Source organism: Aulonocara sp. 'chitande type north' Nkhata Bay, linkage group LG9, assembly GCF_057382095.1.
Source record: "Aulonocara sp. 'chitande type north' Nkhata Bay isolate Kocher_YH1m ecotype deep benthic linkage group LG9, A_spYH_male_GT1.1, whole genome shotgun sequence".
Classification (NCBI taxonomy): Eukaryota; Metazoa; Chordata; class Actinopteri; order Cichliformes; family Cichlidae; genus Aulonocara; species Aulonocara sp. 'chitande type north' Nkhata Bay.
Genome location: NC_141352.1, coordinates 14357585 through 14382275, shown reverse-complemented (window position 1 = coordinate 14382275; position 24691 = coordinate 14357585). Strand labels below are relative to the sequence as shown.

General features: G+C 42.9%; 1 protein-coding gene across 3 annotated transcripts in view; it reads right to left on the bottom strand.

The window, feature by feature from the left end:
- Positions 1-24376, bottom strand: part of zfhx4 (zinc finger homeobox 4) — an 84318-nt gene extending 59942 nt beyond the window's left edge. The window contains exon 1 of one of the 3 annotated variants that reach the window (XM_086305998.1): positions 24167-24376. The gene's annotated coding sequence lies outside the window, so the exon portion shown is untranslated. Of the gene's footprint in view, positions 1-19534; positions 20214-20238; positions 20625-24166 lie in introns of those variants that run through there. The other 2 variants (XM_086305997.1, XM_086305999.1) reach the window with 2 other exon arrangements.
- Between the last annotated feature and the right edge of the window lie 315 nt (positions 24377-24691).

Here is a 24691-nt window from a genome sequence, read left to right as displayed (position 1 = left end):
GAGATTTACCAAATACTATTCAACAGTAGACTTAATAGGCAATTTCCAAATCACTGGTAACTCCTTTAAAAGTCAATTTAAGACATGACTTAAACCAAGTGCTAAATATGTGATGGATTTCTCTAAAGGTTTTTAAATTAACCCATTTTAACAAAATTCAGAGCTTTTGAGTTTTCTACAACAAAATAACCAAGAACAACTTTAAGTCCCACTGATGAAAACACCTCCTATATGGCAGTCTAGTACAAACCATATATACTATACTGTTCAAATGGCACTCCAAAAATCCAATATTAAGTGGATTTATGAACAAAGCAGCTGCACAGCAGTTGGCAGCTGGAAAGTTTAAAGAAATAACCTGATCATCTGATTAGTGGACTCTTCTGTGTTTAAAGATTATTTCTTCATATGGCCATGAACTGGCCTTGGATTCGTTCTTTCTCTTTTACTTTCTTAAAACCACATATGTGAGCACAACAACTAACAAACAGAGGTAATGACCCATCAAGTTAGCGTGTTGCATTATGAGAAATAATGTGAATTATAGAGGTTCTTAGTCATTGGAAAATAAGTCTTGGCATACTCTTACAAATCCGGAGTTTCTAATTGGGCAGCAACTATTAAGCTAGTAATGCCCTGAAATTATGTGGTAGGCTTTGTTTGGACAGTAGAACCAAGAGTGTGTCTGTGCCATGAGGAATGGTGGAGCACTGTATAGCACTGTAAGAAAAATCAAGAATTTAAAAAATATAATCTTCACTTGTCATTTAATGCAACACGGAGAAAAAAACAGCGATAGTAAGAGAAAAAAAAGCAGAACAAGCTTCCAAGAGGAATGGTGTTTAGAATTCCAGTGAGATGTTATCAATCCTGGGTGGCTGCCCATCTCTCAACCCCTCACTACCTAAAACCTTTGGTGTTTCACAACAAGGCACAAATTCGAGGGCTCCAACAAACCCCCACACAATGCCGAGAAAGCCTCTTAATCCCACAAACACCCATAACATGCCACAGTCGCTTCATTTTGTAATCACAGGCATAATTTGTTATCACCTGAGGAGAAATAGAAGAACAAACTGAGAGAAAAAACATAAAGGGGAGAAAAGGAAAACCACTGCAGCTTAAAGGAACCTACTTTGTTGCTCAGCTAAATGCAACAAATGGGAACTAGTTGTGGATGCCAGTGTCTTTTCACTTGATACAGTACCAGGTCTTTTCAGATGCTTGCGTGTAAATGAGCTAGCATTAAAAGAAAGCTTTGAAGAGCCATGTTAACCTTTAACCCAATCCACCTGCTGTTTAATTCTCCCTCTATTTTCCTACACTGCCTCTCCCTAACAATAAAGCTACAAAGCAATTAGAGGATTAATCCGCAACAATCCAGGGCTAAACAAAGCCAGTGGGAGGGACAGTAAAAGCGTGAGGAATGAAATCAAACATGTGTGTGAGTGCGGTTGTGGTTGCATGTGTGTGCACGCGCTATAATCAGGTCTAATCTGACATATCCCAGAGATGATTCCATGGGGACTAGTGATAGATTAAAAGAGAGAAATGATGTTTTCTCTCTCTGCCTCTCACTTTGTATCTCTCTATTTGTGAGATTAAAGAAGAAAAAAAATTCACAAGGAGCAGAAAATGAATTTTCAGTGCTTATCAGTTCAGCGTGATAATGTGGCAAGAGGATGGAGGTAGATGTGTGGCATGTGCATGACAAAATCATCTCCCAGCACAAGAGTTTGCACTAAAAGTTTCAGAGCAAACTTAAAAATATATATATTTTCAAGGTTTCTTGCAAGATGCTAACAATTTATCTCTCTTGAAAAACCTACATGAGATACTTATGAATGTTTAATTACAAAAACCCTGCAAAAAACATAATGTGTGTTTTTTGTTTGGGATGTTTCGCTGAAGACACCAATCTTGGAGATGATCATCAGCTAAATTAGCTACAACCAAGCAAGGGGATAAAACTGACCAAATGTCTGTCATGCCACAAGAACTCAAGCTATTTACACTCACACTGAGTCATTTTCTCCCCCAACTTTTGTGTTAATTTTAGACATAGCCGAGCTACTTATGTGACGGAATAATAAAACAAAATTGAGCTGGCAGGACGGAAACAATTATATACAAATAATGGCTTTAATACATCCACTTAAATGACAGCTTATCCCGCTTTCTACCATCCATTATTATCACATATTGCCAAAACAGCACACTGTGCATGTTCCTGCAGTTAAACACATACACTCTTGTGTTAACCGTAATTGAGGGCAAAGCTGTTCAGAAGTAGCGGGTTTGAGAGTAAATGTGACACATACGGCAGGATTTACTACTTGTCAGTGGTGTCATTTCGTTGGTGACTTACCCCCTTTGAATTGTAGCTCGGACATAAAACACTGCAGTTTATGAATTATGCATCTCCTTAAGTATGGAATTATGTCTTATGGATAAGCACTTGGCACTGGCATAGGTGAAAAGGTTAGCAGCTGTTTACATGTGTACTGCCTGCCAACAATAACATAACTGTCCATTTTTTAATGGTAGTGATTCTAATTGATCCCATTAATTTTGCCACCTACAGAAAACTGACAAAGAAGACTGCTGCTTAATGCACTTAGAGCGAAATAAGCGCAAGTTGTTTGCTTGGCAGTAGTGTGGTGGGAAAGAAAGTGAACGTAGTGTTTGCGACTGCACTAACCCCTGAGTATTGGTGTCTCTCAATAATTTGGCCTCGTGTGGGGACTCAAAAGAGGAGCTGCTTTCAAAACAGTGGATGCCTGATCTTTAGTGAAATGCTAACGTCTTGGCTTTTAATTTATCCTGCAAGCGCTTGTGAAAAGGCAATATGATGCAAGACAGTCTGGTGTAAGCATTTGAAGTCTTCCTGATCCCTTCAGCATGTGTTAATTTAGCATAGCTGGACAGAGAAGTAATGAGATGTCTGGTCTAACTGTCAAGGGAATCCAATATTTTCCTCTTGTACCTCTCTAAGCTTAAAGTAACATTTTGAATGCCAAAACCTTCACAGCCCGAGGATCTATATAATAACTCGTGATCACTCTCTGTCCTCGCTCCTTTTTTGTTTTGCTCCACTCCCAAGGTTTCACACCTTTCACGGCAGCAGTGCCCGCTTCTGCTTTTTCGTTCTTTCTTTCTTTTTCTTTTTTTAAAGGCATATCATATTACTACTAGCTAAGAAACATTCCTCTTTCTGTCCCCCACTGGCTTCCTCTGCACTGCTAACCAACCAGACTACTTTCATTTGTGCATCTGTGACAGAGCGATACGCAGATACACGGGAAAGAGAGAAAACAGTGTTAAAGCCCAGGTTTTTCCAGAGTGCAGAAACAGTTCCCTTCTTTTAACGGAAGAACAAAAGAGATGGCCTGAGCTGCTCCTTCCTCTGTTTTTTTAATTAAGCATGTCCCCTTGCTTTCACACGTATGCACACGGACACAGACGCACACCCACACACAAATACACCCACGTACGCTAAGGTAATTAAAGTGGCAGATCAGATCCAGTGAGAGGCAAATAATAGCCCAGGAATGCCTGCTTTGGACACCGCTAGGTCTGATGGGTGAAAGGGGCTAAGAGACTCCTCGGCCTATTGTTTTTCTCCCCCTCCCCTTGGCTCTCTCTCCCCTACCCCTTCCAGCTGCTTTCAGTAGCTCCCTGAGAGGCAGAGAGGCACTATGAACCAAAGGACTTCTGGAAAAACAAACAATTTCTATCACACTTGAGTGATAATAAACTCAAGTTTAGTGCTTCTAGTTAAAGAAGTTTCAATGGGGACATTATGAGTATCAATGTAGTGTACATATACGAAAAGTTGCAATAAATCAGCTGATATTAGTAGAAGTGTTACAACATGTCCACAGTTCAGACCGGAGGCCCTCGGGTGCTGGTGATGTCACAGTCTCCTCCTGTTTTTGTCCTCCTGTCAGAGTATCAGGCATTAACCGGAGCTGCTGCCTGTTCAATGACAAACCTGTAATTGTAATGTCGCCACACTGCCGTCTTTGTTTACACAGGGATCTGCTAGGTTCAAATTCTTCATCACTAAGTGTCTGACATTTTAATGCAGTGGCAGACAGTGCTGTTAATACTGTGGTGGCTATTTACAGCATTTGTAAACACTGAAATTAGACAGACCTGTGCTTTGTGATGTGGCCATCCAAGTTCTAAAATGGAGCTTTTTCTCTCTTTTTGTCAGGCTGTTTGGGGGCACATCTGAGCGGGGCCTGATGACTGTCGAATTGAAATTCACGCTTATTCTTTAAGACAATCCCACCGACAAAGTCAGGAGACAGCATGAGACTATTGCTAGGTATCCATTCCTTGAGGTCTTCTAGAAGGTCGTCGCTCTCCCCCGGCATGTGGCCCCTCGGTCCAACACCAAATCTTCAATCAAATGTCACCAAGCGTTAGCCAAAGACAAAGGGGAAAGACGCTGTGAAAGCCCCTGCATCCATCTCCCACTGTCAGTGCCATGAATAGGCCTACTCTGGTCTAATTAGACCTGTTTATTTGTTGCCATGCAGAAACGGAGGGATGGAAAACGAAGTGGATGAAGGAGGAGGGGAATTATCTCCTTCCTCACAATAGAAGAGTGGCCTCGGCAGCCATCAAAGAGCACTGATGCACGTATGCACAAACACACTACGCACATATGCACACAATCACAGAATAGGGACTAATGCTCTCTGTTTAAAGTCTTAAAGGACACAGTGAGAAAATTGTAAAGGGATAAGCAGGCGATGGCTTCTTTTTTTTTTTGGTCTCCTTTACTTCTTAACCTCACAAAGGGTTTTCATGCAGCCACTGTTTGTTGCCTGGGGGTGTAATATTAGACACTGGATGCAGTAGATCTCCCTGATGATGCCCCCCCCCCCCTCCACTCCTCCACACCCATTCCTGTCTGCTTGTCCTCTTGCCTGTGTCTCCCTCGTGAGCAAAGGCCTTCATTACCAAAAGACACCTTATCATTATTGCAAGGCAAGGCCCAGACACCTAAAGCGCCACTCCATTTAGCACAGGAATCTTGTTCGACAAATTACCTAGTCTGCAAAAAAATGCCTTTTGGCAAATCAAAATCAAAATTACGTCTCACATGATCAATGATCTTGGATTTGTAGGTGGAGGGAAAAAGAACAGACAAGAAGGTTTAGAGGAGGGGAAAGAAGGAGTATAACAAGGTGAAACGTAGAGGACAGAAGTGGTCTTTTTTTTTGTTCTTTCGTTCTTTTTGCAGAGCAGGTATGCAGGATCTATCCCTCAGGTTGATGACAAGTAAATTGGTCTCATTGGTTGCTCAGGTAACAATACACCCAACTCCTCCTCAGGCCCTTACCTGAAATTTCATTGTTAGAGAAAACATATCTGGCTAACACTGTGGAAAAAAAAAAAGAAAAAAGAAAAACTCAAAATGAGAATTTAACAGGAAGCAAACAGCATACAGAGTGCTATGCAAAAACAAAATGTTGACCAGGTGGGAAAAATAGCAAACCCAGGGGCCGTGTTTGTCTTTTTCCTCTCTTCCAGCAAGTCACGGATGGCTTCTAAAATCTGATTTAGGGTCAGATTACACCAGCCTCTATTCTAACGTCTGTTCCTCTAGTCGCTGCTTAGAGGCAACCTCCAAAGACTTGGATTTCTCATTGATTTTCGAGCACAGTTAAATACATTTCACTTTAGAAGTTTGTGCTGCATGTGCATCCTGGGTCAGCGTGTTTATCTGCAGCCTGTTGGAGACAAGGTTTAACGGATATAAGACAACTTTGACAGGATTTTGCATTCTTACAAACAGACTTTGGGCTTACACGGTCCAGTCTAAATATATGCACAAGTCTAACACCTTTGAAGAGGCAATATTTCAAACTTAACTCAAACTGAAACATGAAAATAAACAGTCAGACACTGCTGGGTCGCAGTCACCACTTACTGCCCTTGCTAAAGATTTTTTTCCAGCATCAAAGGCGAGGCAATCTACATAGCTAATGCCTCCACTTCTTCTTTTTTCTCTCCCTTTTTGCTCAAACTCCAAACAGCAAAGACCGAGGGGAGTGAAAAAAAAGTGGGGATTTTTCTTTTTCTGGCAATCTGGAAACACTCTCTAGTTAATTAGGGTTGATTGGAAATGAACCGCACAAACAAAGGGCAGCCTATGTCCTGACTATTATCACCGTGTACACATGCGTGCACGTGCACACTGAGGTACTAAAATCACTTCAGAAGTGCACACGCTGGTAGAAGCTTCATTCTCAGGACTTCCTCTGATTTTTTTTCTGTCTGACCCCCCCCCACCCCACACACACACACACACACACACACACACACACACACACACTCCAAACTATATACACCACCCCAAAAAATCCCCCCCCCCCACCCCTTCACTTGCCAGATTAAGGGAATGCACTGACGAAGAATGTGTGACGACCTCCACTGCCAAGGAGCAAAACTTCCAGCCCCTGACGCCACAAAAGGCAAGAAGGTAATTAAGTTTGAAAGAATAGAAGCACTGCCGCAAACAATGCGCTAGTGTCCATGGGGAGGGATATATGTGTGTGCGTATGGGAGGAGGCGAGGGGGGGGCATGAAAGCCATTAACATTCAGAGGCTGGGTGAGAGAGAGGAAGGAGGGCAAAGGGGAACTGAGGATGGCATTCTCCTTCTCTGTGTGCTTCACCCGGTCTTTCTCTATCACAGCACGACTTGTCTGTTCATTCTTTTTATTTATCTCTCTTTTTTTATGTTCTCTCAATCACCCTCACATCTGGTTTGGACCCCCCACCCCTTCCACACCACTCCACCCCCACACCCCCACCCTACCAAACCCCACTGCAGCAGCTCTCCAATGCTCTTTTTTGGCCCCTTCGCTGTTACTTGTTGTTGCTCCTTATGTTAGGGGTGCCCCCTACAGATAACACGCACACACAAACATATACACACACACAGACAGACAGACAGTGTTTTTCCTTTTGCTTTCTTAAAGTCCAGCTCCTGCTCTTGATTAGCTGTTTTGTGGGGCTAACTTTTGCATATTTAGGCTTGAGGACAGAAGTAGCCAAACCTTGTGCAGTATCCCCATCGCTAAGCACCTAAGAGCCCTCAGAACAAACTAGTTAACAAACTAGTTAACAGGAGGAGCATTGCCAAAATGGCCTCTAAACTTGGGAGGTCTACCACTGGCACCACGTTCTCTTCACAGATGACAGCAGTTGACACTGAGCACGTCTGTAAGATGTGATAGAGTCTGATACTGTGGTGAGCATTAGCCAGGACGGCTGGTGTGGCAGCGGTTTAGTGATGATCTAGGGAGGCGTTTCCTTGGAGGGTCACACAGATCTCCATGTTGGTTTAAAATGGAGCACTGTAACAAAAAATAATTTCCCCCAGGGATCATTAAAGTATTCTGATTCTGATTCTGATTTCCAACACACTCGCACCGGCACGCAAGCAGATTTGTAGCATGGAAGCACATAAAATACACAGGGAGCTTTCATCTTTTTGCCACATCTCCAGAAAAGCAGTTTAACTCAATTAGCAAAGAATGTCATTTTATTTACAGACTTCCAAGTAATTTGTAACACACACACGCACGCACGCGCGAGCACGCACACACTTGCACAGTTTACGCAAACTGTCACTGTCCCACGTGGTTGGAGCTAAGAAAGAAGTATTCATTGCTCATGCATGTGTGTCAGTCTGTGTGTATCTGAGAGCTGTGTGAGTGTGTCTGCATCTGTGTTCGGACAGTGGAAAGATCATGAGACACATTTACGTCAGATGAGTGAATCAGACAAACCACTGCTAATTTCAATGAGGGATTCTTTTGAAGAGAGAGGGAGGGTGAAAATGAGAAGTTAAAAGCCAGGAAGAGGCATACAACAATAGATTAAGAAACCAAGCGATGACGGAGCAAAACGCAACTTTTGTATGCGCGCACGCTTGCGTGTGTGCATTATTGCTTCTGCGCATGTTTGCAAATCTATTGTCAACTGCTTTTCCTACACAACCGAGGAAAGCAAGTCGCCAACTAATTGTTGTTTTGCGCCGTTATGAGTTTGGTAATCTGCCTCTCTTTGTCTCTGCATCTCACCAGAGACATGGATTAGAGCTAAAATGATGACTGCTTAATCCTTGATTTGCCTGTGCTAAATAAATATTAATCTAGCCTGCTCATCATGCTCTTGTAAGGTACAACATACACAATATGAAAGGGCTTAGCTGTTACATAAATCACAGCCTTATCTTTCAGATGAGGCAAAAGCATGAGACCATGCGCACACCTCTCTGCAGTGACACTGTAAAGTGAAAGGGGTGGCAGGGTGGGATTATTTGCCAAGTGAAATTAATAATCCCGCTAAATACAAATCCTGAAAAAAATCTCTTAAATGCATGTTTTCTCTCGGGGTGTGTGTGTGGACACACAATTATATACCAGTCCAGGGAAAAAAACAAATTGCAAATATCACTCATTTGTGTTGATTCAAACCCCTCTATCTCTCACTCTGCTTCTCAGCAGGTTTGTTTAGAAAAAATACTGCTGGGAACATGAAAAATGAAAGCTGCCATTGCTGGACTCCCTCTCACTCCCAGAAACACACACACACACACACACACACACACACACACACACACACACACACACACTTAAATTGACAAGGCCGTGGCAGCGCAGCGCAGAAGAGGTTAAGCAAACACTGTCCACGTCAGTCAAGGATAGCACACACTCACAGACAGACACAGAGAGCAGTCTCTGACGCAGGCATTTCATATCCACCTGGCAAATATAAACAACTGGTTATACTGTATTAACTACCATGACCCTCTGATTCTCTGCTCATTTTATGCTATGATAAGTGCAAAACACATTTACCGACTTGTATGCGTAATATTTTTAAGTCTCAAAATAACATAACTTTACGACTTGTTATTTAAATTATGTGAATCTTTGGCACAGCAGTTTAAAATGAGGGGGAAAAGGCACTTTTCTTACACTGAATTTTGTCGTGAAACGCACTAGATCCTGCTGAAAGCTATTATTAAACTTTACAAGCTAATGCACCAACTCTGGCTACTTGTTGCCAAAAATGTATTCCTTGTTAGGAGAGCAAAAATGTCACAAATGTGGCCCTATTTGGTAAAAGATGTCTATCAGGATCAAGTGACCAAAAGCATGCAGGCAGCACAGTTAGTTACAGGATAGTACATAAATATATGTTAGCTGCTGTCTTTAGTTATCACTCTATTACGACACAACAGGTAGGGGCAGCTTGTTTCTCCAGTGTGTCAAAGTCAGCTGATTTATGTTTGCTCGTCCTGTGGTTATCTGTCCAATTACAAGAGAAGAGAAGAGAAGAGAAGAGAAGAGAAGAGAAGAGAAGAGAAGAGAAGAGAAGAGAAGAGAAGAGAAGAGAAGAGAAGAGAAGAGAAGAGAAGAGAAGAGAAGAGAAGAGATCTGTTTTTGCTGTTAAGAGTAAAGACACCTTCTGAACTGTACGGAGGTTTCCCAGGCGCGGAGACCACATCTTCTCCTGTTCTTTTTCCAGGGGTAACAGTAAAGTTTAAAGTTCAACCCCCTACTGTTTTCTAAAGACAGTACTCGGCGGGACCCTAGCCCTGTTATTATCTTCATAAACATAATCATAGGGCAGGTATCCCGACTGACGCCACAAGCTATGTGCCCCTCACTTAAACATCTCTTGAGCACTTCTCTGACACGCCACAAAAAGCCCATTAATGTGTTGAGTGTTCCAACAGGAGAAATGCTTTGCATTCGGAAAAGCCCAAATGAACGCACATTTAGGCACGCTCGTGTACAGATACGGGAGCAGGCAGAGGGGATTTGGAGGGGGGCAACAAAACATAAAAACACAATACACACATACCTTTTGGCTTTCCAAGAACTTAAATGCTCATGACAGGTCTAATTTCTGGACCCAGTGAATTACTAATTAACTTAAGCGTTCGGCTCTCTATTTAATTAGAGAGGTCTTCAAATGAACTTTAGACCAAAGCCATTTGCTTTTTAAACAAACCCCCTTTTTCTGACAGCTGTTGTGAGTTTGCCCTCTTCTCACAAAAACCACAAGGAAAGCACAGTTGTTATTTATGCCATCATAGGCTCTTTTTTCTGGTTACTGTAGGAGGGAAGAAAGAGAATGGGGGAGGAGAGGAAGAAAAAAAATGAGCAATGGAGTTGAAAAGTGTACATTTTAATTGGATTTTACTACAAACAAACAACTGTCAGATGTAATTAGCATGGTTTTAGATTAACGCAGCAATATTCCTTTATCAAATAAACACCATGTCACACAAATCTAGGGCCAGCCCGCTGAGAGGGAACCGAGATAAAATGGACCCATTACCTTACTGTTCGCTCTAGGAAATAACTGCTGTTAGATATAACTTACACAAAATCCTATTTAAGCCTCACATGTGATAGCATGTGTCTATTCATGCTTATATATGTGTGTGTATCTGTGTGTGTGTGCTTGTAAATCGCCCTTTATGTCACAACCGGGGAGACCATGGAGTGACAAGACAGCTGAAGACCACAGTCAGCATCCTCTCCTTTTTCAGTCTCTTAAACACACAGAGATTGTGCTTACTGCGGAGCAAAACCACATCTAAACACATGTAACTTTTTTTAAAAATCATTTGTAACACATCCTACTAAGTGCAAAAAAATCACCCGGAACTAAAGCCTTCAAGAACATTTCTGCCCTTCAATTCACAAAAAAAAAGAGGAAAAAAAAAAGGGGCGAGCGTCTCCAAGAACCTCAACAGACCGCCGAACCATCCATCACCACATCATGACGCATGTTTAGGTATTGTGTTAAGGAAGAGGTCCATTCTTCAGCATACTTTGCTTTTTTAAGGGTTCCTCCAAAAGCCTAGCTATATCTGCTCATCTAAGCTGGGATGAAACGAGGCAAAGCTCCCCCCTCTATTTAGTCTAGGTGCAGGGAGCTGATACATCAGTGAAACCGCTGACAAAACTAGCCCTGTTACCTACAATTTCATATACAAGAACATTCCAGTGCCTGCTCTGCTCTTCTTCTTTTCTGTCACAGGAAAGGGGGGGTTTACCTTTTTTTTTCTTTCTAAAAGCAAATAATTAAGGATTATTCCACAGCTGGTGCCAGGCCAGAAAAAAGGGTAGAAGAAGAAGAAGAAGGAGCAGCAAGGTTTGAGAGGGATAGTGTTGGCTGAAGTCTCATCAGGGAGTTACAGACACACGCTTGCTTGCTTGTATTAGATCAGACTGAGACCTACACTAGAAAAAGGAAAGATCTCCATTCTGATTTTTTAAAGCGACTTTTAATATAATCCTGCAGATAACCAGACACAGCTATTCATATTTAATGCAGGTGCATTAAATATTTCAGCACAGAGAGAAGAAAAAAATATTATTTATATTTCTCTTGATTTGATAAAACACCACGAGTAAATTATGTTTTTTACTTCTATGCGGTCACACTAACTTTTAACTGCATTTTAGTGCGTTTTTAAAGTTGTGCGCACAAGATTTTAATAGTAATAGTTACCGTCTCTGTGCAATTCGAGTCAAACTCTTTTGGTGAAGTCGTTTTAATCTCTTATTACACTGTTTGTTTAAGAGCACAAGTCATGCATAATTAATCAGCCACTTATTCCCCGACGAGCCTTGCCAATGCCCTTGATATCCGCATCATGTTGCCTTCAGGAACACCAAACGACACACCTGCGATGCACATGAATCCACAGGCACAGGCGGCTGTTGACACACATACCAGCTGTGTATGTAATGCTGTGAAGAAAGTAAAGGTGTTGCAATGCATTTATATTTACATATATATATATTTACTCATGTAAGTGTATTTGATCATTTCACTGAATACAGTACGTGTGTGTGTTCTTATTTATCTATCTCTCCGTAAGCTCTATTAATGTGCACATATCTTGTGACTGCGCTGCCTGCCTTTTCAATCCTTGCCTTTGTCTTTTGCCGACAAGGAAGAGAATGTATCATTTGTCATGAGACGTCTCGTGCTATTGTGGTGTGTCTTTTCTCAAACCTGGAGAAACTTAGTCATTCGTCAACTTTTTCCCCCCCTCTTAACCCGGAGCTTCTTATTTTACTTCTATTTGGAAGCAGTATTTGCGGTTTCTTTTTTAAATTTTTTCTTTTATCTTGCCAGCTTTTAAAGCTCTGAAAATACTTTTGAGAGCAATCGATAAAATGTGGCATATAACCTTTTGTGCTCTACATTATTTTCTTTTGCAGAGTGGAAGAGGGACAGACCTTTCTAAAATAAAAGGCTGCTGAATGCTCCGTTGAATATGTAAGATGAGGACTGTAAGGTACTCGCGTGGACCTGAAGGGCTGAGCAAGTGTCCTTCACAGTGACTGCATCAAGGAGTGCAGAGGACAAACAATGTCACAGCCCTGAAAGGTAACTGCAGCTTCAAATCTCCACCAATGTGCAGAAATAACGTAAGTACTATCAGAGATGTGCCGCAATAAGCAACAGGACGTCAAGAGGTGCGAATGACAGATGAGACGGAAAACAACCGGAAACGTGAGGCCGAGATGCCAACGGAGATACACAGAGAAAGCAATCGGCGAGATACAATATAGGACACAGGAGGAGCACAAGAGAAGCCTTGTCTTTTTCATCAGTGCATTTCATTTGACCGAGACCTGAGAATCTCAGCCACCCCCAGGGCCCGCAGGACCTCAGATCAAACACAGAGAGTTCTTAAACATATGGCCCCGATTGTTCTTTCCACACCCTACGAGCTCTCCCTGCTTCCACTTTGAAATGAAAAGAGTAAACATATTATTCTAAATGAAATACCCAGACCCATGTTTTTCCATGGTTAATATCCTGTATGAGATGGCTGATGCAAAATAGGCAGGAGAGCCTGAGAACGGGACGGAGCACAGAGGGAAGAGAAAAATCCCCCTCTTTCTATTTTCCCTTAAGAGACTGATGAAGGCTTGGCGAGATGAGAGGGGGGAGAGACAGACATAGGGACGTGAGAGGGAGAGAGGGAGAGAGAGAGTGAGAGAGAGGGTAACGCAATCCTCACTGGCGCTGGACCAACAGCAACAAAAACATTTAGATAACCGCGCTCAATAATGAACGATTTCAATGAGGACAAAAATTACATTTCCTACAGATAACATGCCCCCTTCCCATAACAGAGCCAAAGGAGCCTTGAAACCACGTCATGCTCAACAGTGGTGCAGTGGAGTATTATGTTAGGGGAGGGTTGTAGTAACTATATTAGTATCCTTTTACCCCGCCAGAGACAGCACTTTTACTGGTTGTTAGACGATAAAGTCGGCAGAGCTGAGAAAGAAAGGTAGAAATACAGACACCGTGATAACTCGGCTAGCTACACTAGAAACACAACAAATCACTCTTCGCCTGACTCGGCCTGTGCTGTGACACTACGCCAGCGGCGTGGCTCAAACGATTACAGATCCGCAAGACACATTACAAGGACCACTCAAAAATAAAACTCCACACACACATAACCAAGGATCACTGCAGCACACACGCGGGTCACAGCGAGAATCCCATCCCCACCTTTCTCAACCACTATCCACTCACTTCCTTTCATGCCAAAGTCTGTCAAGTTGCTTGAGAGGGGAAGAGGCAAGAAAAGAGGAGATATAGCGTGGAAAGGAGGCAGAGAAAAAGAGAGGGAGTCTTTGTCCTCCTCCACTCAGCTCCGGCAACGTTTCCTCCTTGGGTCTGGCCAGAATTACCATATGAAAGGCGAGGGAAGGCGTGCAAAAGGTCAAAGAAAGAGGATCCTGTCCAATGAGAGACAACAAAAACAGGCCACACCGGCTTTTGTGCCGTTCATGTTTTCCACCACCCAACCTCAAGCCCCTCCCTCAGCTCCTGGATCATTTCCATACGCCAGATGCAATAGCAATGATGACGGTTGATCATAAATGACTTTTAAAGAAGTTGAATTTGCTCATACGGGGGCCACTGTGGCACTTTTGAGCCGCGTCCCCACCCTTACGCTCCTTCCTACCACCAGAACTCCCACAGACAGGAGTTCACATGAAACACACCTGCCTCGAGATTTCACAGTTTCCTCTGCCCAGATGATATCCGATCAAATCCTTAGCAAACATCTCAATAAAGGAAAATGTAAGAGCGGTGTAGTTTCATTTGATCCACAAAAGCCGCTCCCTTCCGTCCATGTAAATGCTACCTGAGCCACATCCATCCACTACATAATTGTACACTCCAGTGCTTTAGGGATGCAGTTTAGTATATACATGGAGGCTTTGGGAGTTTACCCGTCTCCACAGTTCCTCTGCTATCATACATATTGCTTCACATGACCACTTCCATCTGCTGGCATCTGAACAAACACCCTAAAACACTGGCCCTGGTGTTTCCGGGGGTCCTCTCCAGCAAACACAGTCCTCTACCGGTAGTGGCCTTAGACTGGGAGGGAGAGAGGGTAAGTGAGGGAGGGAGAGAGAGGGATAGAGCATTTCATCTCTCTTTCATCTCTGTCATCCAGTCAAGCGTTCAATGCCCCATTCAGCGCCTGCCCAGCATTATGCAAAATAATGCTAATCCCCTTTCCCGTGCTTTCACACTTGTATAAACCGCCGTTCCTGCCTCTGAAAAGCAATTATATCAGTTTACGTTCCTGTCAAAAAACAGGATTAGCATGCAAGTACTAGTAGCACCAACTAGGCCCAATCGCTATCCACCTTTGGCTATCGGGAAGTACAGAGCATTAAATGCTTGTCCATCCTACTCCCCTAAAATAAAATAAAGTCCCGCTGCCTTGGTGGGGTGGGTGTGTGTGTGTATGTGGGAGGGGGGGTGGGGGGTCTATACAAGTGTTGTAATTAGATATTTGGAAGAAATGAAAAGAAGGGTCGAAAGTTTGAGAGACACAACTCCTCACTCAGGATATTTTGGCTCAAGCTTTTCTTTTCCCGAATCTCAGTCATGTATAATAATCAAAAACAAATTTGGCTATGTTGCTACACAGGGCCATACGAGGCCCACTTCACAGTGCGTGTGTGTGTTAAAACATGTGACACACAGAATGACACACAAATGAACTGTTGTTGTTCCCCCTGACACATTGCTTCCACATGTGCGCAACCTTGCCATGCAAACACGCACACTGAGCAGACAAGGAAAGATGGCAGAGTATTTTTTTTGAATATGCAAATGCTCGCAGAAGCGGAACGTGTGTAAATAGGAGTCATTGTATGCTGCCTTAATCTGGAAAGTCGGACCTCTCGCTTTCTCGCTGTCTTTCTCTTTTCTAACCCCTCTCGTGTTTTTCGGGGGGTTTTTTGTGTGGGGGTGCGGGTCGAGGGAGGTGGAGAAGGATCCACAACCATCCCAACTGAAGACAGGTCAGGGACAAGTGACATTAGTCAGCACAATTAGCAAGGTCGTCATGGCGACTAATGAAATTTGGCAAAGCGGCCAGCCGGAGACCTAAATGAGCTAGCTGGTTACGTGGTAGCACGGGGGGCTGGCCCGCTCCTGGCTGCTGGCTGGTTGCCTTACACACACCCATTATTCGCTCTCTTTTTTTTCCTTTTGCCGTGGTGGTACAATAGACTCACTTGTATCTCAGCCGATACCCACCGGCAGTACAAGCTCTCCGCCTGACAATTTGCATATGTTAATATAATTAAGTGCTAATTACACTAAAACTCGCATATTCACAAGCACCCTCCCCGGGAGCTACGGAGAGGCTTGATCTCGTTCCAAGTCTTTAACCCTCCTCTGCGTCGCGCGCAGTGTGTGTGATAGAGAGAAATTGTGTGTTAGTGGTGGTGCCCCAGGGCTGACACAGGAAGCCCCGGTCTTTGAGACATAATGCTGAGCTGCAGTGAACTTCTTAGCTTCTTGCCCCCCCTCACCACCACCACCCCTTATACAGGCCTCCCTGGGCCAGGAGACCTTGGCTACTACTTGCAGACCATCATCCCTCACACACACATATGTGCAATTGGTAAATAGCCCTTTGCATCAAACACGGCAGGCTTTTAAACTGTTGCATAACAGAAGTTGCATAAAAGACAATCTATGAAAAATCAAAGGGAGTGCAGTGAAGAGGGTCTAAAAAGAGACAACTTGGTCCACGAGAGTCAAATTTAAGCATGGGATCCTAAATATTTACCTTAAATAAATGCAGAGAGCATTTCTGTTACTTTGGCGAATCAACCATTTACCCTTCATGTGAAGAAAATGCTGGCCATGTTAAGCACCGAATCCACCGAAAGCAGGTAACTGGAATGACACCGTTATTTGAGTCATAGATGAGAGACAACAAAATCTGCACGATTCCCTCCAGTGAGTATGCGTGCATGGATGTGAGTGTGTGTGTGTGTAGGCCTGCCGTTTTGATAATGGAGGACAGGCGGTTGTGCTTTTCACATCATAATGGCCGTGAATCAGGGAGGAAGCCAAGCGATCGTGCTACAATTAGAGTTCTTTTGTGCCTCTTCCTCTGTGTCTTTCTCCCTTTCTTTTCTTGTTTTCAATTGCTGACACTCTACCTATCAAGGGTATGTTAAAACAGTCTACTATGCTGTTGCAAAAGCTGAATGGGTGGGTTTGGGGGGGCTGTTTAGGGGCCCAGGGTGGACGGAGTGGAGGGAAATTCATACTGTGCTGCTGCTGCCGGACACACACACACACACGCATGCACACGTGCACCAGATGGTACAGGAAGGAGGATTAAATAAACACCCATGCACAGACACACACCTATTGGCAGACGGACGCCTCTGTGTGCACTGTCCCTTAATGAATGTCTATTGGGAGTCAGAGGGTCCAAGCTCATTTAGTTGACTCTCAATGAGATGCAGCATTATGGCTATGGTAATACGCTCCTCCCTTCCCCAATAATCATACGCAGGTCATTGTGTCGGAGTGATTCATTTCTATCGCACACATACGCCAGATGTTATTACACAGGAGAGTAAATCTCCCCCAGTGGATGTCAATGGCCTTCTATGCAAAAAGAAAAAAGAAAAAGAAAGAAAAAGGTGAAAAATGGAGGAGAAAAAGAAGAAAAATATATTGTTAAAGCAGTCCGGAGTGCAGTAAGCTATACTGCTCGCTCAACCATGACGGCTGGTAATGCAGGTTTGGATGTAGCTCTGTGTGTGTCTCTTTTGAGGAGGTGGGGTGGGGGGGTTGGAAGCTCCCCTTCACTAATACCTGCTACTCGGATTACCACAGCGTCTTAAGTATTCAACCGGACCCATATTTTCCCTTTCTGCCTTTTTAGCCAAATTGGCTGTCTTTACACTGTAAAGCAGCGATATAGCCCTCCTTACTAAGGGCCTATGGGGGATCCACGAAGAAGAACATTAAAATGCAGTGATAGCCTTGTTGCAAAGCTCCTCTTTATTTCTTTCTCTCTTTCTGCAGCAAAGGCTTCTAAATCATCCAGCCTCCTCTATTAGACGGGAGACTTATTGAGGTAGAAACCATAAAAAATGAAGAAGGGAAATTTAATCCTTGAAATATTGATTTGCACATTAATATCAGATAGGCAGAGGGCAATCTAGCCGGGTGGAAATGACACATTGTCGACCCCTAGGAGAGGCCCGAGCCAATCTTCTAGCTGCATGTGTCTTAGACCCAGGAGTTATAGGACAGACTCAGCCCCTGTCTCCCTCTCTCTTTCTGTCTCCCATCCTCTCCTCCTCCCAGTAGCCTCTCACCCATCCGCCCCACCACCACCCCATACCCCCACCCATCCATCCTCACTCTTAATGAACGCTGCAATACTAAAAATGCATTAGCTTTTAATAATCAAGCTGCATTTTCAAGCCAACAGCTATTGTCCTCCCAGGGCTGTCTGCCCATCTTTCACACTTTATATGTGTGTGTGTTTTTTTCTTTTATCCGTCCTTTTTCCTGCTAAGGGTAAAATGAACGTTGCAAGCAGCTTAACTAACACGAAGCGTTATACACAGCCAGTCTTTGATAGTGCTAAGACACCAGGCTCAGAAAAACAAAAAAACAAGGAGGCCTGGGTTTCTGCAAACACACGCCTAAAAAAAGAAGAAGAAGAAAAAATCCCTCATTTGCAAGGCTGGAAAAATAACAGTGAGATTTTGTTATTTTAGAGTGAGACAATACCGTCATTAACTGACGAAATTCACTGCAATTAGACAGGATCATCATGTCTCATAATTTCACTTTTTAATGATTTTTGTTTTGTTTTTTTTATTACTGGTCCGAGGCTGAATGTTTTTGTTTTAAAATATATGATTTTATGCAGATGCAATTAAATTGTCTGACAAGACAGGAGATATTCCCTTTCTAAAAAAAGAAGAAGAAGAAGAAGAAAAAACCCCCATAAGTGTTCATAGTTGAACCGGAAAAAACGATCTTAGATCTATTCTTGAAAATTGTATTTTACATAATAATAATAACAACAATAATAACAATAATATTATTAATAATAGAAGGATATTATTAAAGCAGCAAAGGCGGTTATATTTTTTCCTCTCTGAGATTCTACAGAAAATCTAATGGGCCTATTTGGATTAAAACGTAGGCGTACGTTCTTCAAACATGTACCCATTTATTAATCCAAACAAATATTAAAGTATAGTGGGTTTATAAAGAGTGAATTAAAAGCCTCTATTTGCGGAAGAAATACGCACTGACTTCTAAACATCGATCCCCTCCAAAAAAGCAATGAAAGCCGTGTATGAATAGAGACAATCGCATAAAACGGTCGCCTATCCTATATCGGCGCATCGTTCTCTTAGAGCATATACAATCTTCACACACACACACAACACACACTCACTACACCGTTACGTACCCGGGCTGGAGAAAGAGTGGCCCCTTAGCCTTATGTTTTTTTTTTCCTCCCGTGCGATCGATGCCCCCCCCCCCCCTTCTGCCCCCACCCCCATCCCTTCACCCCCAGCATTTCGTCCCAAACCCAGCCAAGTCTACCTACCGACTTAAAAAGCACCAAAAAAAGACGTAAAAACACACCTAATAATCCCCACTTTTGTAATCTAGTTCATCTAAACTAACACAAATATACGACTTAAAGACAATCTTGCAGCCAGCATCTCTTGGAAATAACATGACAATTTATGTGAGGAAATTAATGCCTAAGCCCACTGACGCGTATAGGAGACCGACAGTAGAAATGGAATTTACAGACTTTAAAGGGCGGGATTTAAATAAAATTAAATAAAACAAATGTTAATATCAATAAATGTAAAATAGAGTGGTAATTTTGCTGATGCTTAACATGCCGATGCTGAGGAAAATCAGGGGATCCCGGAGTTGGCTGGCTCTAAAAGGGGCTCTCTGTGCTATCGGTAGCCCAGCGATCGGTCGCTCTCTTGGGCGACGCAGCTGTGCACGCCTCGGTGAAGTGAGACTACTTTTTTAAGCGCAGCAGGTAAAGGTGTATGGACTATCGGCAGCAAATTCGCGTTACTTCTGTACCGATCATCTCGTTTTTTAAAAAGAAGCCTTACTTCGGAAATTTGAAAGATATGCACTTATTCCGGCGAGAGGGGATCGTGTCGAGAGACTGATCGTGTCACTTCGGCCGAGAATGCCTGGAAGGTGCATGATTCCCGACGTGTACGGAAAAACTGGCTTAAACGCTGCAGTGCACCCAAAATATGACTTCAGATGAAATATCTTATCGTTGAAGCCTGAAATGAGGAGTCACTGAGTGGGGAGGGAAACAGCAAGCCGGACACCTCGACTAGACTCAAAGCGGACATGTCCGTGGGATCGGACTCCTGGAAAGGCAACACGATATCCGCACTGCAAAGCCACAAAAGCAGAGGAGGCGCTCGTCCCGTCCCGTTGTATCAAAGGTGGAACAACCATCGCATGTGTCCGCCACACAATCTGCACATTAGTATAAACTTTGCAAAAGGCAGGTCCGGACGTGGTATCGTACTGTACTGCCACGGACACATGCGTAAGAACGCCTCCAAGCCTGTCAGTCGCTTGTTTTATAGTAGCCAAAGAAGCCGGAGTTGCACTAACATCACGATATCCGCCTTTATTCTGGACTAAAAAACACCCAGCACCTGTTATCCAAACGACCCCGATGTCCAGGATCCACCGGCGAGATAGATAATCGATACCCGACCACTAAATTTAACACACACACCCCAAACTACTCAATAAAAGTTAAAGGGAGAGGTGGAAATGAAAAACTTACTTTCTTCCCCCTCCAAAACCGTCACCTCCGCTTCTCTCTTTGCTCTTGGCTTTATAAAACAGTCACATCCAGCGTCTTGCGTAATTAGACAGTAAAAACATGGAAAAACGGGGAAAATTACAATAATCCTCCAACTTTATATTGGGAAAAGGGGGTAAAATCACAAATGTCAAGCATTTAGAGAGCTATCCCTTATTTTGGTTCCGGTGGCGGTGAAAAGACGTGTCGACGGGCTGCCTCGCAGTTTCTCTTGTGGACGGGGGTCGGGAAACGGAGGAAAGGAAATGAAAATCCGATATGTCTTTATTCTGCTAATTATTATCGTTTTAGCCCTGTTTAAAAAAATGGCTGATTAAGTTGAGTGCGCATGTCTTTGTGTGTCTATTTCCCGATATGCACTCTGGGAATGGGTAGAGAGACAGAGAGAGAGAGGACGAATGAGAGAGAGAGAGCGATAGGGAGGGAGGGAGCAAAGGAGAGACGGAGAGGGAGGGAGAGAGGAGAGAAGTGTAATTAGTGAGTTGATCAACAGTCTCCACATTGCAAATGACGCGCACACGGAGCCCTGGCGGCCGCAGAGGTCTATGCGCGCAGAGAATCCTTTTGTATGGTTTCTCTCCGAGGGCCAAATCACATGTAGAACAATGGACAACCGCTTCCTCCACAGCAAAATGAAAAAAAGGCTGGACTTCGAATTAGTTACAAGCACTTAGAAGTCATCTTTTCCCATAAAAAACATAAATAAAGCAAGTTGTGCAGATGAATATTTCTGAGGTGCAGCGCAAAATGCTCCAACAAGAATGTCTTTTAAGATGTGATTTAACAAAGATAGGATTCATATTTTTTGTGTGTACTTTACACCAGCTTGTTTTTTTTATTGATTATGATACTACAGGTAAATTATGATTTTTTTAATCGTGTAAAGCTCAGAATGTCTTTTTTTGATTCCGAGAAATTGTAGAATATAAAAAAAAATCTTTATGTGATTTTTAAAACGGTAACTGCGCTTTGCGAATAACACTTTTGATCAATAACGAACGTAAAAACATAAAGAGAGGGGGAAAATACCTGAAAGGAGATTCAAAACCACAGAACCGGCTTTTTGCTGCGCATCAAAATGGACCTGTGTGTCAGGCCTACCTTTATATGTAAAAACAAAACACACACACAACATAAATTACATGTGAGTGATTTATATTACGTAGTTATGTGTGTGTGTAAAAAATATTCTCGTTGTTTACTGAAAGTGATGACTGTGCATGCGATCTGTTGCATATAATGGTACACATCGAGCCACAAAGGATCACAGTAATCCACCACATGTTGGAAAGTCATCTCTGCCCTTTCTGGACTACTGAGGCCCCGTGTGGGTTCAGTAGAATCAAACTGCAAAATCCAATACAGGGTCACGCAAAAATCACCGTGTCTATTCAAAGCTCAATTCACTGCCTTTTACATTTAGTGTCCTTACAAAGTGCAGCGTTCTTTTTAGCCCTATATCATCTCAGTGCAAACAGTTTGCCGTGTTTCCCCCATCGGTTTCTTAATAGAGGCTTTTGGGCAAGAGGAAGACTTTACACAGTCTCAATCGGGGAGAAAATCAAGAGATCTTGTTCGCCTTCGTGGAAAAAAATCGAAGCTGGGGGTGAATTGAACTGCATGAGCCGGGACTTGGGATGTGATGATAAGGCTGCTGCTGGCAAGTGAAGTACTTGGTCTACTTTGCAGCCACATTGACTGGACTGCACCCATACCAACTGGATCCTTAAGAAGCCAAGAGATCCGAGCCCGACCCGACCCGAGGCTGTTTATTCTGGGTTTAGAGAGGTCTCCAACAAAGGGGGTGGGTGGGTCGAGGTGATGAACAGAGGCGTCACTTTTCACCCGGATCCAAGGCTCCTGCTGCTGCGCTACTGCTGTAGCTGCCTCCCTGTCCTACAGGGGGGTTTTTCTAGCCTGTCAGCCCTGGGAGGCGTCGCTCACAGACGGCTCGGAGAGTCGATTTTTACCCGCTTCAGCAGCGGACGCGTAAAAAAGTCCACCGGGGGCCGTGCGCTGATCTTTCAGAAGCAGTACGGAGTGGACCCTATATGCCATTTGTGACTTTATTCGCCAGAACGGAGGACTTTTGTAGATTATACAACCCTCATTTCTTTTATTTTTCTCTACGATCGTCTCCATTTCTGTGAAGGGATGTACTTATTTTACACGTGTGTGCTTAAATTTGCGCGCGCCGTTGGCATTTTCGGCGGAGTTGCGTTTGTTATTTCATCGCTTTTCGATGAGAAAACGAGAAATTACAAAGCGGATTTGGAGACCTGAAACAGGCTACCGCTTATCTTAACCTCCTGCGTTTTGTAAATCTCCCCCCACCCCCCTCCCGGTCTCCACCCTCCCTCTCTCCCAGCAGACGATGCTCTTTCTCGGGAGGACCGCTTGACAATAGACCGCGTTAACTAATATTTCTCCCTATTTTCACATCAGCAGCATCCTCAATTAATTGCAGATTTTTATCTGTAAACTCCGTTAGTGTCTCTGTTTTTGTGTGTGTGTCTCTCTCTCCGCGTATGTGTGTGCGTGCTTATGTTAGTCTCCGTGCGTGTGAGTGTGCACGAGCATGTGAGTATTTGTGTGTAAAGAAAATAAATTACAGGGAGATGTCTTGCTCGCATCACCAGAAGCTCACACCAGGTAGACTGAAATTAAACTGTGAGTTATAGAGTAATTATCGAACATTAAATGAATCGAGTTTGTTTTATTTTAAAGCCTCCATTGATATATATGAAAGGCGGCATTAAACACCCATAGTGGTCTTCTGTCACTTCAGTACATCAATAACTTTGAATGTCCGGAGAAATTGCCATATTGGCTAACCACACTGGGATATGCTAAGGGACTGTTGGTTCATCAATATTCCCTGAAGACAGACTGGAAACCTCTGTTGATGTTCAGCTTGATTTTTATGTTATTATTATTTTAAATATTTATTTAGTAATTTTTAAACCCGGTCTTTCATGTCTACTGCGGACACCTGATCGTAATTTTTTTTTCTGGATGTGCAATGAGACGTCCACCTTGTTTGTCCTATGCGTCGGCGCCCTCATGGGGTTGCAGGGTTGACCCCTCTGCCTCATCAGGACACACACAAAAAACACGCAAAAGCCCATAGCTCTGATCCGCAACCTGCCACACTGACCCACTGGCCAACTCTCGTCCAGCAAACACATACACAAACAAGCTTCATAAAGGGCCCATAAAACAGACAATAAGAAGTTAATTGTAACTCTTCCAACGCTTGGCACCTATGTGAGATTTCGCCACTGTCTCCAGAATAGTAAAGTGAACAAAAAAACAAATAAAAAAATGAAAATTGATCTTTCAAAAAAACTGCCAAGCCATTCAACATGCATTTGACCTCAAAAAATTAAAATATAAAAAATAAACGTGACACACAGAAATCCTCTAAAAGCAAAACCACTTGCAAAACCATCGCCTACATAAAATCCAAGGTGTGGAGTTGCAAAAATCAGTTAATCTGAAAATAAATAAAAAAAGACTGAATTATCTAATCGAAATTAATGTTTTTGAAAATCTTACTTCAGTTACTTGACTGACAGGACATCTCAAAGGAAAGTGGGCAGTTTTTTTTTAAATTTGGTGATAAAAGAGGAAAATGTGAGAAAACCACTAAAAACAAATGAAGTTTTTTTGTCCACAGATGCTCAACACAAACTCTCTCGACGTTTTCACACTCAACCCTAAAGCCACCCAGCAACGGTCCATAAATATGCAATCGGTATATACATATATAAAAAAAGAAAAACTTCAAATTTACCTCCTCTTACCTCTTCTTAAATTCCCACAAAAAGCACAAAGTAAAATAAGCCACTGAAAAAAGAAGATACATAAAAATGTAGACTCTTGGTACCTTTGGTATAAAGCATTCCGTTTTCCTTCTTTTCGTCGTTCTCTTGCTCAGTAGCGATCCGATAATAGCATATGGAAAGTGTTTTCAAAATGCCCAGATTTGGCACATTGTCATTGAAAAGAGAGGAGCGCAGTGATGCGGTGCTACAACAGGGGAAATGAGTTGCGGATTGGACGCAGCCCGCCTCGGTGCGGACTTATCCCACTTTAATTTAATATTCCGCAATCACACACACTAGTGATGGCATATAATTCAAGGAGAAATTCAGAGGGAAGGAAATGCTTTTGTGCGTGCACGCGCGCGCGCGTGTGTTGCGTTGTGTTTTTTTTTTTTACATCACTTTATTTGATTAAGGAGAGAGGCAGCACAATATTGTCTTTTTTCTCTTTGTCTCCCTTTACCTTTTTATTTGCCCCCCTCACCCCCACCCCAGTCACACTTTTTTCTATTCTTTTATACATGAAACAATAGATATTTATTTGTTTCTATTTAGATCATTTATTTAAAAATCAACAACTCCGACTT